We start from the raw sequence: 15,958 nt of genomic DNA, 5'->3' as shown, positions 1-15,958 counted from the left end.
CCATAGTGATCCAGAAGAGGAGGAAGAAGTGGGTGGACCGACATCCTAGGTTTCGGCTGTTTGAAGAAGAAGACTCGGTCCTCCTATTCCAATCATGGATGGGTCTGCGTCCGGGGAAATTGAAGCTCCGATGGAGTGGACCATTCTGGATAGTAGAAAAGTTCTATGATGGAACCTTCCTACTAGGAACACTCACAGGGGAACGGTTCCAAAAGCCGGTGAACGGCTTCCGCCTTCAACCATACAGAGGGCCGATGCCACTGAATCCTTTCATTAATGAGGTGCACCAACCATCCACTACTTGGAGGCCGATCAAATTAATGAGCCTGCGCGCTTCAAAAAACCATCATTGCAGATTCTTCTCCAGAATTTATTTTTTTAATACTCATTAATCATGCTAACTTGAGGATAGTGTGGCAGTCATGCACAACACATCGCACAAAAACTATTTTTAGGTTCTTTGTGAATGCCGTTACCTTCTCACTTTCTTCTACCTTCGTGCATGCAGTTGAACGCCTTGCACCCTGTCCTAACCTTCGTAATTCTGCCATAAGTTTCATAGCCGTGCCTGCAACCATGCTACTTGCTGCATCTTATTTGCTCGCACAGAACTTCACTCTCCACCATCAGCACATCACAGGCGTAGGTACCATGGTGACGTTTGACCCCTTAACCAACGTAGACAAAGATGATGGTGTGCAGGCATGGCTGGGGAAGACCAGACTTGCAGACTTCATGAACATGCCATGGCATACGATCCCGATGCACCTAGCCGCCACCGAAGAAATTATAAGGTTGCTACGAGGAAGTAACTCCATCACATTCGGGGGGTGGAAACGCAGCTAACAAAAGCTTTAGTTGCAGAAAGACTCATGCTGCCCCACGAAGGTCTCACAGAGGTCGCCCCGGCAGCGCATGAGTTAATGGTCAGGTACTTTGGAGAAAAGGTGAATGAAGAGCACAGGCTGGCTCCAATAACCAAAACTCCACAACGTTAACCTGCTATACAAGGTGTTTTTGGAGATGTGGTGGTTGCAGAACAAGACCCAGCACATCTCTACAGCAGCCATGGGGTGGATACGGAAGGCGGAAAGGGGGCGAAAATATCAACTCGGCGTCCCTGTGATTCACAAAGTTGTAGAGAGAGATGGCCCGCCTGGTGAAGAGTAACATCCACACCAAGGTGGGATAATTGCTGACGGTCCTCTTCCCGTTCAGCGACAGGCAACATGCGAATCCGCCTAACAAAGCGGGGGTACAACCTGCCCAAGCCCAACAGCAGGACCAGCAACCAGCACTGAACCTTACACAGGTAGTCAGCTTGGAGCGGACGGTCAGCCAGACCTCCAACAAGGTCCTCTAAAGAAAAGAAGCAACGGGTGTAGACAAAGCCTCTAACCGAGAAGACGGCTGCAACCGAACAACCGGGTCCGACAGCTCCGACCCAATCGGTGATCATCTCCAACCAGGTGGGTCCCTCTAGGCCATCCCAACAAATTGACCTCCCCACAGCCAAACGCTATGCAGAGAATTTGGTGCGCTGCTTCGAGGGCAAAGATCCATTTGGGACAAGCCAGGCAGAAACCCAGATGCTCCGGCTGCAAACGATCAGGAGGCTCCAACAAGAGAATACAAACCTCCAACAACAGGTGGGAGATGCCCAACATAAGGTAGCAGACGCAAAGGAGGAGGGGCTGAAAGCAGCCACCGTCTTTATGGGCTTCATGGACTCCGTCACAAAAACAAAAAACTAAAACATCAGACTCGGACGAGCTTCCTCGAGGCTCAAATCAAATCCCTCACCGACCCCTCCTCCAACACCATCCAGATAGATACGGAGATGTTGGCTGAGCTGTCCGATACACTGCGAGAAGACCTGGCCGCTCAATGGGACATCCTCATGGACCAGCTTCAGCTAATCCTCATAGGCTAGTACAAGCCTCTTGCCATCCTCCTGAGGGATGAGGCCGACTCGGATGATGACGAGGATGCCCAATCAGGAGCCCCGAGTAGAATGCCAATCCAAACATAAAGCATTGTACAGAGGACGATAACGACTCCGACCCAACCCGCCCCTCTTAAAGGACCGACTCCTTCATCCGCAAAGGACGACCTCGTGCTAAAAATGGAACAGCTCAAGCAAGAGCTCAGCAGGTATAAAGAGAAAAATGCAAAGCTGACCGCCTTGGGGAAGAGGCCTCTCCAAGTCCAAGAGGAGCGGGTCAACATGCAAAACCTCCAACTGGCCATGGTATCTGACTCCGGAGTAGCGTCCTCAACAATAGATTGCAGGATCGGATGGCCCCGCCATGAAGATGGCCTACAAAGATAAACACAAACAGGCCCTGCAGGACATAGATGACATTCAGGCTCATATTGATGAGCTGAAGACCATACTAGCTGACAAGAAGCCTCCGGCTCGGTGGGAAGCACCAAAACACGCATGAAAATATTCAGACGGCCATCGCCACCCTTGAAGAGGCCAAGAATGTAACACTCCAAGCCGACATGTCAGCTGCCAGAGCGGAGATCTCTGACCTACAACAAGAGACAACCTCACTCAGATTATCTGCTAAGGGTGTGCCTACATCCAAATCCTCGCTGTGATTTACTGCTAATCTCCCTAAACCTTGGGCCTGACGGTGGATGGACACCTTTCTGCAGCAGCATCATGCCCTCCTACACCTTACCCTGGCTGTGGCTCCTCTGGCTCCGGCCGGTCCAAACAATCTGATCCAACCTACCTGCTGTTGCTGCTGCTGCTGCTGCTGCCAACAATGCTGCTGGAGATGATGAGTTGGGCAGGGTGGAGGACTGGCGCCTCCGGAGCCGAGGGATCAAGAATGTCCCCAAGCACATCCGGGTTAGAATTGTTGGAAGTGCAATGCTGAGGAGGATACCAAGGAGTTTCCTTCACCATACCGACAACCTCAAGGGAAGACTATGGGTTTGAGTTGTCGGATTGGGAATCCGACCCACTGGGTGTGCCTAGTGTTGGGGCCGGACATATGGGCAAGTCGGAACACCATAGTTGTGGCTAGTCGGGTACTTGTAATGAATTCGCCTTAGCCATCATGGGTGTAACACAACCGTTTCTCAGAGCACGGGAGCTTAGTTGTAACAGCACCTTGAGCAGTTTAATTTTGTAATGAGAATCAGGACAATGGTGGTTGTTGTGGTCAGTAGTTGTTGGTTGTTGTTGGCTGATCAATCGAGTGTCATCTTTGTATATCAGTCTTTTTGGTAATATATCAATGCTGATTCATTCCTTGTAATTGTATTCGTCTCTTGTGACTGTATTTATGTTTTGTCTTATGCTCTTTTCTGTGTATTTGTTCGGAGTTACATGTGTATGCTACATGCATAACCAAAAAAAAAAAAACTTGTAGGTTATTGGGCAATGGTCACCCGATAATAGTGGTAATTAGGAGGTGCTAGCAAGAGTCTATCCTTGCACAAATACTATTGGAGGAGATACTAATTGAGTAACTATCCTACGCTCAACAATTCTATAATCCCCTATTCATACTTGACGATAATCATATGATTAGGCTCCCTTAGCATAGCTTTTTTGGCATAGTCCAAAAGTCTAAAAGGCTATTGAAATTTTTAGGAGGAGATACAATCCTCTCATCCACTTTCTCCTTAATTCTCAAAGTGTTCTCCATGGACTCTTTGCTATTAGTTTTAATAGCTTCTAGTCTTCTCTGCATGCAAACACACTCAATAAGGTTCTCATTTGACCATACCTTCATTTAAGATAAGAGGATCATGGGTGGTCAGATGCACTATCTTTTAAAGTGAGATCATCACCAATGACTCTCCTAGATCTTAAACACATGAGAATTGGTCTAGGCTACCCAAATTCCACTTACCACACTTGTTCAATGTTTTATAAACTTTATGGTTTTCACAAAAATGAGTTTTTCAAAAGCGTGGCAATAGCCTGCGAACGTGTGAAAATCTAGAGTTTTTCATGGTGATGTCTCTACTTTGTAACGTGTTTTTTCAATGTAGGAAGTATGCATTATACTCCAATAATCCAAATATGGACCTAGACTTGAGTTTTTCACAACATGAACTATCTAGTTTTTTACGGCATGAAAAAGACTTTCACGGTGTGAAAACATTTGTTGCCAAGAAAGTTGCTTCACCTTCCTACAAGGATTCACTCACCTCTTACTACCTACTTTATATCACTGAGCATAGATAGGAAGGTGAAGCAATCCTATATCTGCTCTCAACACTCTCTTTCTCACACAGAGAGAAAAGAGAAAGAGCAAGTAGAAGACTTGGAAACTCATTTTTTAGCACAAAGGATAATCATCCCAATTCAATAAAAAAGTTTGAACCAATGGATGAGCCAGACTCAAATTAAAAAGAGGGGGATAATATGTATGCATCCTTTCTTCCCTCCATATTTTAGAATTCGATGCATGTGCTTGCAACCATTAATGTGCTATCAACCAAAGGAACAAAGTACACTGACTTGATAGAACAAGGTCCTTCAACCTCTATATTCATGAGATGAAGAAGTTGGAAATTTTTGGTATAGCCAAAGAGTAATTCTAATAGCTCAAGGCTATTATTAGGGTGTCACTAGATTTTTGATACCTTAGATGAAGGAGCTTGAGAGAAGCTATGTTAGTGACACTAATGGGGTGGGTAACCCACAACATTGGCAATAGGAAAGCTTGCAAGAAGCCACAAAAACCTTAGCAGATTTGGAGAAAGAAGGCGCAAGAACCTTCTTGCCACAATAAAGCACTATCCCACTAGAGGAAGCCAACAATGAAGTAAAATAGGTAGTAGTCTGCACCCCTGCTCCAAAGGAAAGGTAAAAGTGGTGGATACATAAAGACCTAACCCCAAAAAAGAGATGGAACCACAAGAACCTGTTGCTATGTCAAAGAACACCTTGATCCACTGTATGGAGGAGTTCAATGTTCCAAAAAACACCAATGTACGAATTTTTTTAAAAAAAATCACGATTTTGGCACATTTTAGAGCTTGGATATTAAATTGTAGGGGATGCCAAAAAAAGCTACATGGAGGTTTGGAGGTTCTAATTTGCAAATTGAGAGTTTGAGACACTTATTCTTGTTTTCGTCCTTTCTATGTCTGTAGGAAGCAAAGAAGCTTTTCAATTGATTGTCCCTTAAATCAAACACGGAACACCAAAGATTGGGCTTGAATGAGGGAGTGAAAGCAGAGGACAAACACGATTGTGGATTACAAAGGGTTGTCACATACTTCTTGCTTCATCAAAATTTATCGCACAAGGAGGTCCCCATAATCAAACTAAAAGAAAAATGTCTTGTTCCCCCAATCCTCAAGATGGTTGACATTGAGAAAGAAAACCTTTTGTCTTATGATTGAGGACATGGGGTAGGTTCAAAAAAAGGAAAAATAACCAAACCCAACCATGACAACTTTAAGATATACCGTTCACATGTTTTTGTATTAAAGTGCTAGATCAAATTTTTTGGGCAAATAGCATTGTATACAATTCAATGTTGAGCAAGTTAAAATAATTCTTAACAAGGAAAGAGAGAAACTTAGATTCCAAGATGCAAGTAAGCCATACTAAAGGAAAAGAATAGCCAAAATTCAAGTGCTCGCAATGTCTCTTGCTCCTTTTGTTAAGAAATGGTTACCACAATTGAACAAGGAAAAATGGCAAAATTGAGCAACCAAAAAAAAACTCCAAATGGTTTGAGTAAAATAAAATCTAGGTACAAATTTTTTTTATAGTCATCACACATCTCTCTCATTCCAATGGGGACAAGACCTCAAACTTCATTTTGAGAACAATAAAAACTTTTTTTTGGACGTGCATATGCCATACACACTAGTGTTTACAAAAAGCACACCTTTAGTGTATTTTTCACGACTGATTTTCTAAAAAACCGGTTGAAATTTAGACTCGTCTTGAAAAAACGACTATTTTTGACACATTTTAGTTATAATACTAACTACTCTCATAATTTTTAACCAAAAAAAATTGTCAAATTCTGACCTCCTCCTTTTCCCCATTGGATGAAAAAACATTTTGTGTGATTTATTGATATACAGCATATTGTAGACAAGACTAGATAAAACAAACTTGAATTTGAGGGCGAGACAAAATAAAACTCAAAGTCTACCTCAAACTTGAATTTGAGGGTGAGACAAAATAAAACAAGTCTAAGACGGGGCCTCAAACTTGAATTTGAGTGAGGCAAGAAAGAATCCAAGTCTAAAAAGAGGAGAACAAGTTTAAAATACGACCGTCTAATTTAAATTTCTCTGTACAATTTGAATTTGGTGCTGGAGCAGAACATCTTTCCCTCTCACAATGATGTCTTTGATACGTCATTCTCCTCTCTTCTTGAGAAGCTAGGCCAGTCATCATGATGGTTGTTTTTTAAAATTTTGGCGACTACTAGAAGGGAGCAACATACTCCGTGAGAGGACCCCTCATATCCTCTACAATGTGAGGACAAGGTAACTATCGGGTGTCTAGTTGGGGATGGAACCTAGTACCTCGAGGTTACAAGCCACCCCCAATAACCACTAGAACAAGCGTCCCTGCTATTGCTTGACATAAGGTGGAGTCCGTGCTGTTGCTTGACGTAAGGACGGGGGCAAATGCTAGGTGGACAAGGTGCCACAGATGGTCCATATTACACAAGACATAGGCAGCTTCATGGTGTAGGGAATGGTCATCGGGAGGACCATTCGTTCCGGTCAGGTGATTGGCAATAGCCGGGAGCCAGCACAGTAGGAATGGTTTGACCGGGGAACCATTCCCGGTCGTCAAGGTTCTCTCGGGAGGGCACGAGGTCGATTTTCCTTCATGCAAGGTGTACACGTCAGCTCCTCGAATTTTACACGTCAGCTTTTGGAATGAAGGCGATCATTACACGTCAGCTTTTGGAATGTCACATTCCAAGTATCACTGTGAATCACGGTTTGCCATGTCAGCACATTGTAGCAAGTTCGCAGGTCAATGCTGACGTGCTGCCTTAGAATCTGGCCGACGGAAGCACAAGTCCACACGGCTCCCATCCGATATGCCACGTATATGTTGGTTGACCTTAGACCATACAATATGCCACGTATATGTTGGTTGACCTTAGATCATGTATATCACAAAATTTGAGATTTAATATGTAATTAATATATTCAAACTCTCAATTCATGTATTACATTTTTTTTTCATTGAATTTGTTTGATTTTGGTGTTTGATTTTGGTTGGTTCACTTTTTTTAAAGTGTTTGTTATGTTCATTCATTGGTTCGAGCGGCTCAAATGTAAACTTGAGCCAAACTTATGTATTTGGTGATCAAGTCATGTATTGAATTTTGTTTTCGTTATAATTTTTGGTCATTTTACTAGACTATTGGAAAGGCTCAAACTTAAGTTTGAGCCAAACTTAACCATTTGGTGGTCAGGTCATGTATTGAATTTTGTTTTTGTTATAATTTATTTTGTTTTTGGTCATTTTAGTAGACTGGTTGATTTTTTTGAAGTGTTTTTCATGTTCATTATTTGGAGGCTCAAAATTAAGTTGGATCCAAACTTAAGTTTGAGCCAAACTTAAACATTTGGTGTTCTGCTCTATCAAGAGGCTTAAGCGCAAGTTTGAGTACCTTACTCTATCTTTCTTATTTGGTGCCTTGCACTATGAAGAAGGTTAAACTTAAGTTTGAGCCTCAAACTGAAGCAATTTTCTCATTTGTTTCATGCGTGATGGAATGTTTAGAACCTTTCCACTTTATATGTAATCTTGCAAGCAATGTTAAAATCCTTTGTGCTCCATAATGCTCAAATGCAAATTGGAGCCTTTTGATCTAGAATGCACTAATACGATGAGGATCAAACTTGGGTAACTTCAAATAGTGCCCCTAAATCTCTCTCTCTCTCTCTCTCTCTCTCTCTCTCTCTCTCTATCAAAATATAATTAACTACACTTTGTTTTTTTTGAAAACTTTATATAAAATATTTCACACATAAAATTAAAAGGTAAGATTGAGCATCTTTACATGCATCTTTTTGACATATACATGTCTCTTCCTTGAAAAAATCAAAACAAACAAGGAGGGTAATTCACAAGAAGGTGCTCCAGTATTGTCATGTAATCTCCTAAAGAAGAAAAAAAGTAGATAAATCTCTCCAAAATACTTCACAAATCTCTCCAAAAAAAAAGATAAATCTCTCCAAAATTCGTTAAAAATGGCACTTGAATAAGTGCCAAAATTCCTAAATTGGTCTTAAAAAAATGAGTTACAGAATCTATAGCACCTTTCATCAAGATCTAGGGAGAAATCCTGGTATCATTTGTGAAAGTTCTCAAACATAGTCATGATAAAGCTACCAATGAGAAAAATAGAAAAAAGGGCCAACATAGTTTACACATGTTTTCACGTGTGAAAAACTAATAGTCAATCAACGTGTTGTGAATAGCTCCTAGTTTTTCACATCCAAAATAGTCTCCCAAGAAACAAAATGAATCGTGAATAGCTCCTAGTTTTTCACATCCAAAAAAGTCTCCCAAGAAACAAAAGGAATCCTAATAAAACACACCATTTGAACACCAATAACCTCTAGATCATCTTGAAAGCCATTAAAAACCATTTATATAAAAGAGCTTCACATGTGAAAAACTGATAGTTATTCACATCGCTAATAAGTTAGAGTTTTTCATGTGATCAAAAGTTCTTTATCCTTGACTCCTTCATGTGTGAAATGCATCCTCATGTCATCTAAGTGATGCAGGAAGTCCAAAATCATCAAATCATAGAACTTTTCACATGGAAAATGACATTTTTTCATGCCATGAATAGGTTTTCACATCTTGAACAGTAAAAAATTTCAAGAACCAAATCCCTGCATGACGTGTATGAATAGAATCAATCCCTACATGTATAGGTTTTCATGTCTTGAATAATAAAACTTTAAAAGAACCAATCCTTGCATGAATAGGTTTTTCCATCTTGAACAATAAAAATTTAAAAGCACGAATCATTCAAGTGCATTAATGACAGTCATCATGTCATCTTATGTTTTCCTTTTTGGGTCTTTGTTTTGCTATAGTTTGCTGTCTTTGTTGTATTTTTTCTTTGTCACTTTTCTTTTTCTCCTCTGCTCTTCCACCGCTCTCTTCTACTTCTGTTTAAATGCAGTATCACATTAGTGTAGCATCATCAGCAGCAGTATCTTGAGTAGTTTATCTTTATCATTTCAGTAGCATTATTAGCAATGTCATCAGCAGTATATTTAGTAGCATCATTTTTATCACTATCATCATCTACCATAGCATCCATATCATCATCACCTCCTCATGCTCCTATGAGCCCTTTTTTTATGTATGCCCTATCTCTATTTAACTAAGAGATTGCATGCCCTTCACCATACACATGGGTGGACTCAAACTCTCTCTCATACACACATAAATCTAGTCTAGAATCTATTATTTTCTAAATACATCTTCTAGGAAACCCAAATTCACCTCACTATGCATTCCCAACATGAATAATCATAAAGGCATTTGCACATGAAAAGCTAGTTTGCCTTTTTTATGTTGTGATTAGCCTTATTGTTTTTTCATTTCTACATCTCTTCTCTAGAAAATTACAAAACATACCATTGACATATCAAATCATCAATTTGTCATTTTAATTTCATTTTCGACTATCTTTCTCTACATGTGAATAATTTTCATTTTCACATCTAAAAAATCACTCACTAGTTTTTCACGTCCATCGTTCTTCTTCAATAATCCCACAAAACCTTCTTCTCCTCTCACACATTAATTTTTAAATGATGCACTCCTGTTTTCATGCTAACTTCCAAATGATCTACTAACTCCAAAACACACACATCTTTTGCACATGAATATCTATGTCAATCATACTATTGGAAACACTCTAGTTTTTCATGTAAACAATTCAACACAGCACAACACCTAACTCTGTTATTAAGTTTTCACTAAGTTTCAAGAGAAAAAAAGACTCATGGTTTTTTATGCCTAGAAATATACTCGAATTTCTATACAACTTCCACTACATCAGAGATCATCTTAGATCACACAAACACAAAAATTGTTATGCTTTCTTCTCATGATAGAATTATATTTTTTCATGCTGTAACATCCCCAGATGTTAATCATGAAATTATCCATGATTAACCTCATGGATTTTTTCATGCTGTGATTAACATCCTTGGATTTCCACTTCTAGAACATGAATGTCTAGTGGATTTTCACTTCTAAAACCTGAAGGTCTAACTCTTCCAACAGCTTCCAGACCCTCTCTACAGCTTCTAGGGTCTCAAACATAGGCTCATCATTAAAATTTATGCTTGTTAAAAACACCTAAGTTTTCACACCGTGAGTGGACAACATTTAGACTCTGCTTGCAGAGTCTACCTATTGTTCATAAGTATCTCCTCTAGATGCTCTACTAAATCTTCTAACTTCATCAAATTACATTATGTGAGTACTTTGAGGAGTGACTCATATAAGACAATGTAAAAAAAATTAAAACCCATCTTAGCCTTGCATAATCAAGTAATTTTAGTGGGTCTTTCCATCAAGATACAAATGCCTCTCCTCAATGTGGGTGCACTAGCTCATCCACCATCATGTCCTCATTTTGTTGTCACACCTAAATGCTCCATGGCTATGGGAGCAAAAATATTTACCTAGATGGAGGCAAGAAGAAAATGGCCTTTGTAGTGGTACTCTTACAAACAGGTGGATGGAAAAGAAGCTAATGAGAGGGAGAAACCTACAAGAAAACCTATTCAAGCTAGCAAACCATCGAGCATGCAAGAATCCAATCGAACACAAGCAAGCAAGAGAGTAGGGAAGAGAGAGAGAGCTCACAAGTATTCTCTATTGTAAGGGAATGAAAGAGGGAGAGCTCACAAGTATTCTCTATTGTAAGGGAATGAAAGAGAGTAGGAAGTGGAGAGCTCAAAAGTATTCTCTATTACTTAATGTCAAAATTGACTTTTATACAAATAGCTAGTGTTCACTTGGGTAATCATGATTTAAAAACAATCCTGGGCCATTAGTTCTAGCATTAAGTAAGTATATTCATAAAATGTGTGACTTCCCTATTCGGTATTAAACTTAAGGTAAGGCTACTTCATAAAGTCCACCACCATCTTACAAAAAGATGGGCTTCCATTATATCCGTAGGTAAGATGGCAAAGCACCTTATAGTAGGTCGAGAGTGGGTGAAACCATGTTAACCTAGATGGTTAATATATCCCCCGTTGTAATGGTGATATCACATCCTTGCATCACCGAGCTTGGGTGGTTCAGATTCTATCAATTCTAGAGGTGTGGATGGTTAAAGACGTAGTTAGGTTGGTTAAGGGGGAGTTGATAAAAGGGGGGCCCCAAAAAAAAAGGCGATAAAAATTTAATGGCCCCATGGGGTTATTTCAAAACAAAAGGGGGGAGGGGGGTTATTTCAAAACAAAAGGGGGGAGGGGGGCTATTTCAAAACAAAAGGGGGAAGGCATAGGGTTTGTATAAAAAAGGTGTATGTGTGTGTGTGTGTGTGTGTGTGTGTGTGTGTCTTGGGATTATGCATGTGTAGGTGTCTATGTGTGTGGAGAATATGCATGTGTGAAAGTGTGTGTATATGTAAAAGTGTGTGTATATGTAAATATGTGTGTACATGTGCACATGGATAGAGGGTGTGTGTGCACATGCATGTGTGTGTTTTGGGATAGAGGGTGTGTGTGCACATGCACATGTGTGTTTTGGGATTGTATTGTAGTTGGATGTGTTTTAGTTTATGCAAGTGTTGTGTGTGAGAGTGTTGTGTTTTTGTTTGTGTGCACGTGGCAGTGGTGTTTTATGTGAGCAAATGCAAGGGGGGGGGGTGTTCATAAAAAAAGTAGAGAAAGGGGGGTTGTGGATTATTTTAAAAAGGTGGGGGGTGTGTGTAGAAGGTGTGCATATGGGGGTGTTTTAAATTTTTATTGCTTTTTGGTTTGGTTTGGTTTTATTTTTTATCATTCACACATGTATATGTGTCTATGCAATTGATAAAGGTGCTATGTTACATATGTAATCAATAGGGTTTAAGGATTTTGGCTTCCCTTGTGAGTTCATTGAGCGAAGATAAAATCAATTGCCTATCCATAATGAAAGCTTTAATGCCACTACCACTGGCTTTAATGTTTGTACAATTGATAAAGGTGCTACGTTTCATATGTATATAATGGGATTTAAGGATTCTGACTTACCTTATGAGATCATTTATCCAATATTAAAAAAAACCACTTGGCTATCCATGACGACAACTTTAATGCCACAGTTGGCTTTGGTCGTCGTGATTGAGATTTGTTCTTCTAGTTACAAATTGGTGAGTTGGTATTGTGGGGTAGCACACAAGGAGTTTTGTGGGACCATGGTGATCCCTCTAATCCTTAGGGATTTTCTATGGTGATCCCTCTAATCCTTAGGGATTAGAGGGATTTTCTATGGTGATCCCTCTAATCCTTAGGGATGTTCTATGGTGCAAAGGGAGTGTTTGCATAGTGTGTGACCACCACTTGTCTATGAAAGGCATGCCACGGGATTAATAATGGAGATTGTATTCTTAGATTAATAGACAACTGGTGATCCCTCTAATCCTTAGGGATGTTCTATGGTGCAAAGGGAGTGTTTACATAGTGTGTGATCACCACTTGTCTATGAAAGGCATGCCACGGGATTCATAATGGAGATTGTATTCTTAGATTAAGTGTTCGCATAAACCTAGGCAGCTGTGGATAGCCATGGACCTATTTTTTAAGTATGGATGCCCAAGGTGTGAAGGCTATGGACCAAGATAAGGTTCATTATGTATACTCACCATTCATTCTCTTATGCTAATTCAAGAGAGTGCTCTTCTTCTCTACACTCTTGTGCTATTGCTTTCTTGCTTGTCTTTTGCTTGTTTTAGCTCCTGTGTGCTTGCTTGCATGTGTGTGATTGAGTGAGAGAGAGGAGGGTTAAGATTCCATTGGAGTGTGGCGGGCAGTATTAGAGCGGAGCTTGGAGTGTGGCTGCATGGCAATAAGCTCTCCTATGAGAATCTGAGCATAAGCAATCAACGAGGTGAGTGACACATCTTGTTTATGCAATTGTAGGCTAGGTTATGGTAAATTAACATCTTGGTTTGAGTTGTTTATGCTCCCGAGTGCGGTGAGGCAAGGCCCCACGACATTGGCTAGTTCCTACACTCTTTCTATGGTGAAAGGGCTTCCCATAATTGGCACCACTGCCAGGGAATAGCCCTACCACATAGCCACAATGCATTTTGAATGCATGTGTGTGTGTGTGTGTGTATCTTTGAATTTTGTTTTCTATTTTGCATGAAGGGTAGAAATGAATAGATGGAAATGTGTCCATTTTGCGGCAATGTTTGCATTCTAGTTGATTTCTACAATTTCTACACTTTGTTCAAATTCCTACACATTGTCCAATTTCTACTTGTTTTTCATTTCTTGTGAGTGTTGCAATTAGTTCATTTAGATTAATTCCTCTTTCACATTTCAATTGCAAGTCCAATTTCTAAATTCTGTATTTTTTTTGTTTTTGCATGTTTTTTCAATTTGAAATTTAAAAACAGTTAAATTAAGCATGAAATGGAAAGAATTGGGTAAAACAGAGCATATAATTAGTTTCCTAGCATAGGGTTTATCCAATTTTGACTCATAATATGGAGAAATTGGGATAATAATATAAAATAGGGGAGGATTTGGTGCGCACAAAAAATTTTATGTTTTTTGCATTCTCTGTAATTTTGCATTAGTGTAATTAGCATAGGATAATTACACTTAATCATCTCCCTAATTCGGGACATCGTGATTGGCTGGTCACATTTAATGCGTGTAGGCTTTTAGGCCAGTAGCCACAAATTTTTGAAAGTATGTTTTGTGTGGCTGGACGTATTTAATGCGTGCAGGCCCTAAGTCAAAGATCCCAAGAAAACCCCCTTTTCAGTGAAACTGTAAACAGTAAACAATAAATAGCAAAAATAAAAAGTAAAAAGTAAACGAAAGAAATAAGAAATAAAATGTGAAAAGTTAAAAGGGGAAAAGTTAAAAGGTTGGGGGGGAAAAAAGAATATAGAAATTTTTCAGAAAGTGCTCGCACAAACTTGTTTATTATATGTTTTTTTAGGCTGTTGCGATCCCATTAACGTAACTTGTGCGACACCCAAAAATTTACAATTTTACATGAACTTTCTTAACTATGGGAGCCAACACCTGCAGTGCTTGACTCACCTGGAAAAAGTACACTATTTTTGGTGTGCCAGATGGGTTAAGAAACACAAAACATGCGTTTCATAAAAACTTAGGCCAATTCAAAAAATTTTAATAGAAAAATAAAATTTTAAAAATTTCCTAACTTGTCTAGGGAATCTGTAGGACCTACTTGGATCCTATAATCACATGCACCTATGATCTGGGCGTGTATTAGAGGCCAAAATAGATGATAGTATATCTATCGAGAACTAGGTACGCATAGCATATCTATCGAGAACTAGGTACGCACTAGCGTACACTAGGCTTATAACCTTTGATCAGAACCCAGTTTAGTTTTGTATAAGGACCTCTGCTATAGGGACCAATGAGACATCTTCCAATTTTGACTCAATGCGAGGATTCCTAGCCCCCAAGAAGTGAGAATCCTCATTAGAGCTAATCCAGCTACTAATATTTTTGGCCGCGTAGCTAGCTACCTCCTCAGAGGTCTGGCCTTAACCACTACCTCTGAGACAAACCTTACGACCTACAGGTGATATGATGAAGGAGTTGTGGTTAGCTCTAGAGAGACACCTGCTCTACTCTCATTGTTTGCACGTAGGGAGTGTTCGTGTTGGTATCCCTATCCATACAGCTGCTGTTGCACCTGCTCCAACTGTGACCATCGAACCACCCCTTGCACAAGTGCTTATGCCTGATGGTAGGACATTAGAGAAGAAGTGCAGGCGGTAGAGGCATTGATCCAAGCTGCTAGAGAAAAGGAGGGAGACACCTTGTAACAACTGGCACAACATCAATTAGTAGCCCAATCAGCCCAATACGAGTCCCATGCCAGGACTGCGCAAGTAGTGTCCGATAGTCTCGATACAAGCAATAACATTGTGTCTACATCGGGGAAACATGTAGGCATGCAAATCATGGATCAATGTCTTCTCACAAATGATTGGGAGTACGACGCATTCATAGAGACTCTTATGGATTTTTCCAGAGGCCAAACGTATGGCGTTAGTTAGAAAGGGATTGTCTAGTCCATATCTGGACCCACAATAGAGGAGGAATGATTGTAGAATATTTGCGATTGTATATATAGGGTCATTGAACATGAAAGGATCCAAAGACCCATGGTGCAGATTGGGACGTCCAAGGCAAGGATGCCCACAATGAGCGAAATGGTAACACCTCTTGTGAGCCCAACGGATCCTACTTTTGTAGTATCACCTGGCTATACCATGGACCAACCCACATCTTGTAACCCACAAGGCCATGCTATAGGGACTTAAGGGCAGACTAGCATGAGCTTCACTTTCTTAGATCCAAGAGCTACCCCTACCCAAGACAATATTAATTCATTGCCTCCTCCAATGAATGGAATTGCATCAACTATGGCACCTAGGACACATGCAAAATTGCCTCTAAGCCACATGCCCACGGTTACTCACGATAGCCAAACCACTTCACACATGGAGCCCCTTATGCTTGGCATATCTAGTTTGACCATTCCTAGAGGGGTCACATCTTATTCTAGTGCACCCATGACACATCCCCTTCTTAGAGTAAATGGGCTACCAACTCCTACTGCTGCGAGACCAACTGCACCTTATGTCCACATGAGTAGAGCACCTCTTGGGGTGCTAATAGGGCACATGCCTTATGTCGCACATCTACCCCTACCAGGGTTTAGACCAATGCATCCTCATGC

Source organism: Cibotium barometz, chromosome 41 (assembly GCF_041138505.1).
Source record: "Cibotium barometz isolate CiBa-2024 chromosome 41, ASM4113850v1, whole genome shotgun sequence".
Lineage (NCBI taxonomy): Eukaryota > Viridiplantae > Streptophyta > Polypodiopsida > Cyatheales > Cibotiaceae > Cibotium > Cibotium barometz.
Note: the sequence above shows the minus strand (reverse complement) of the source record.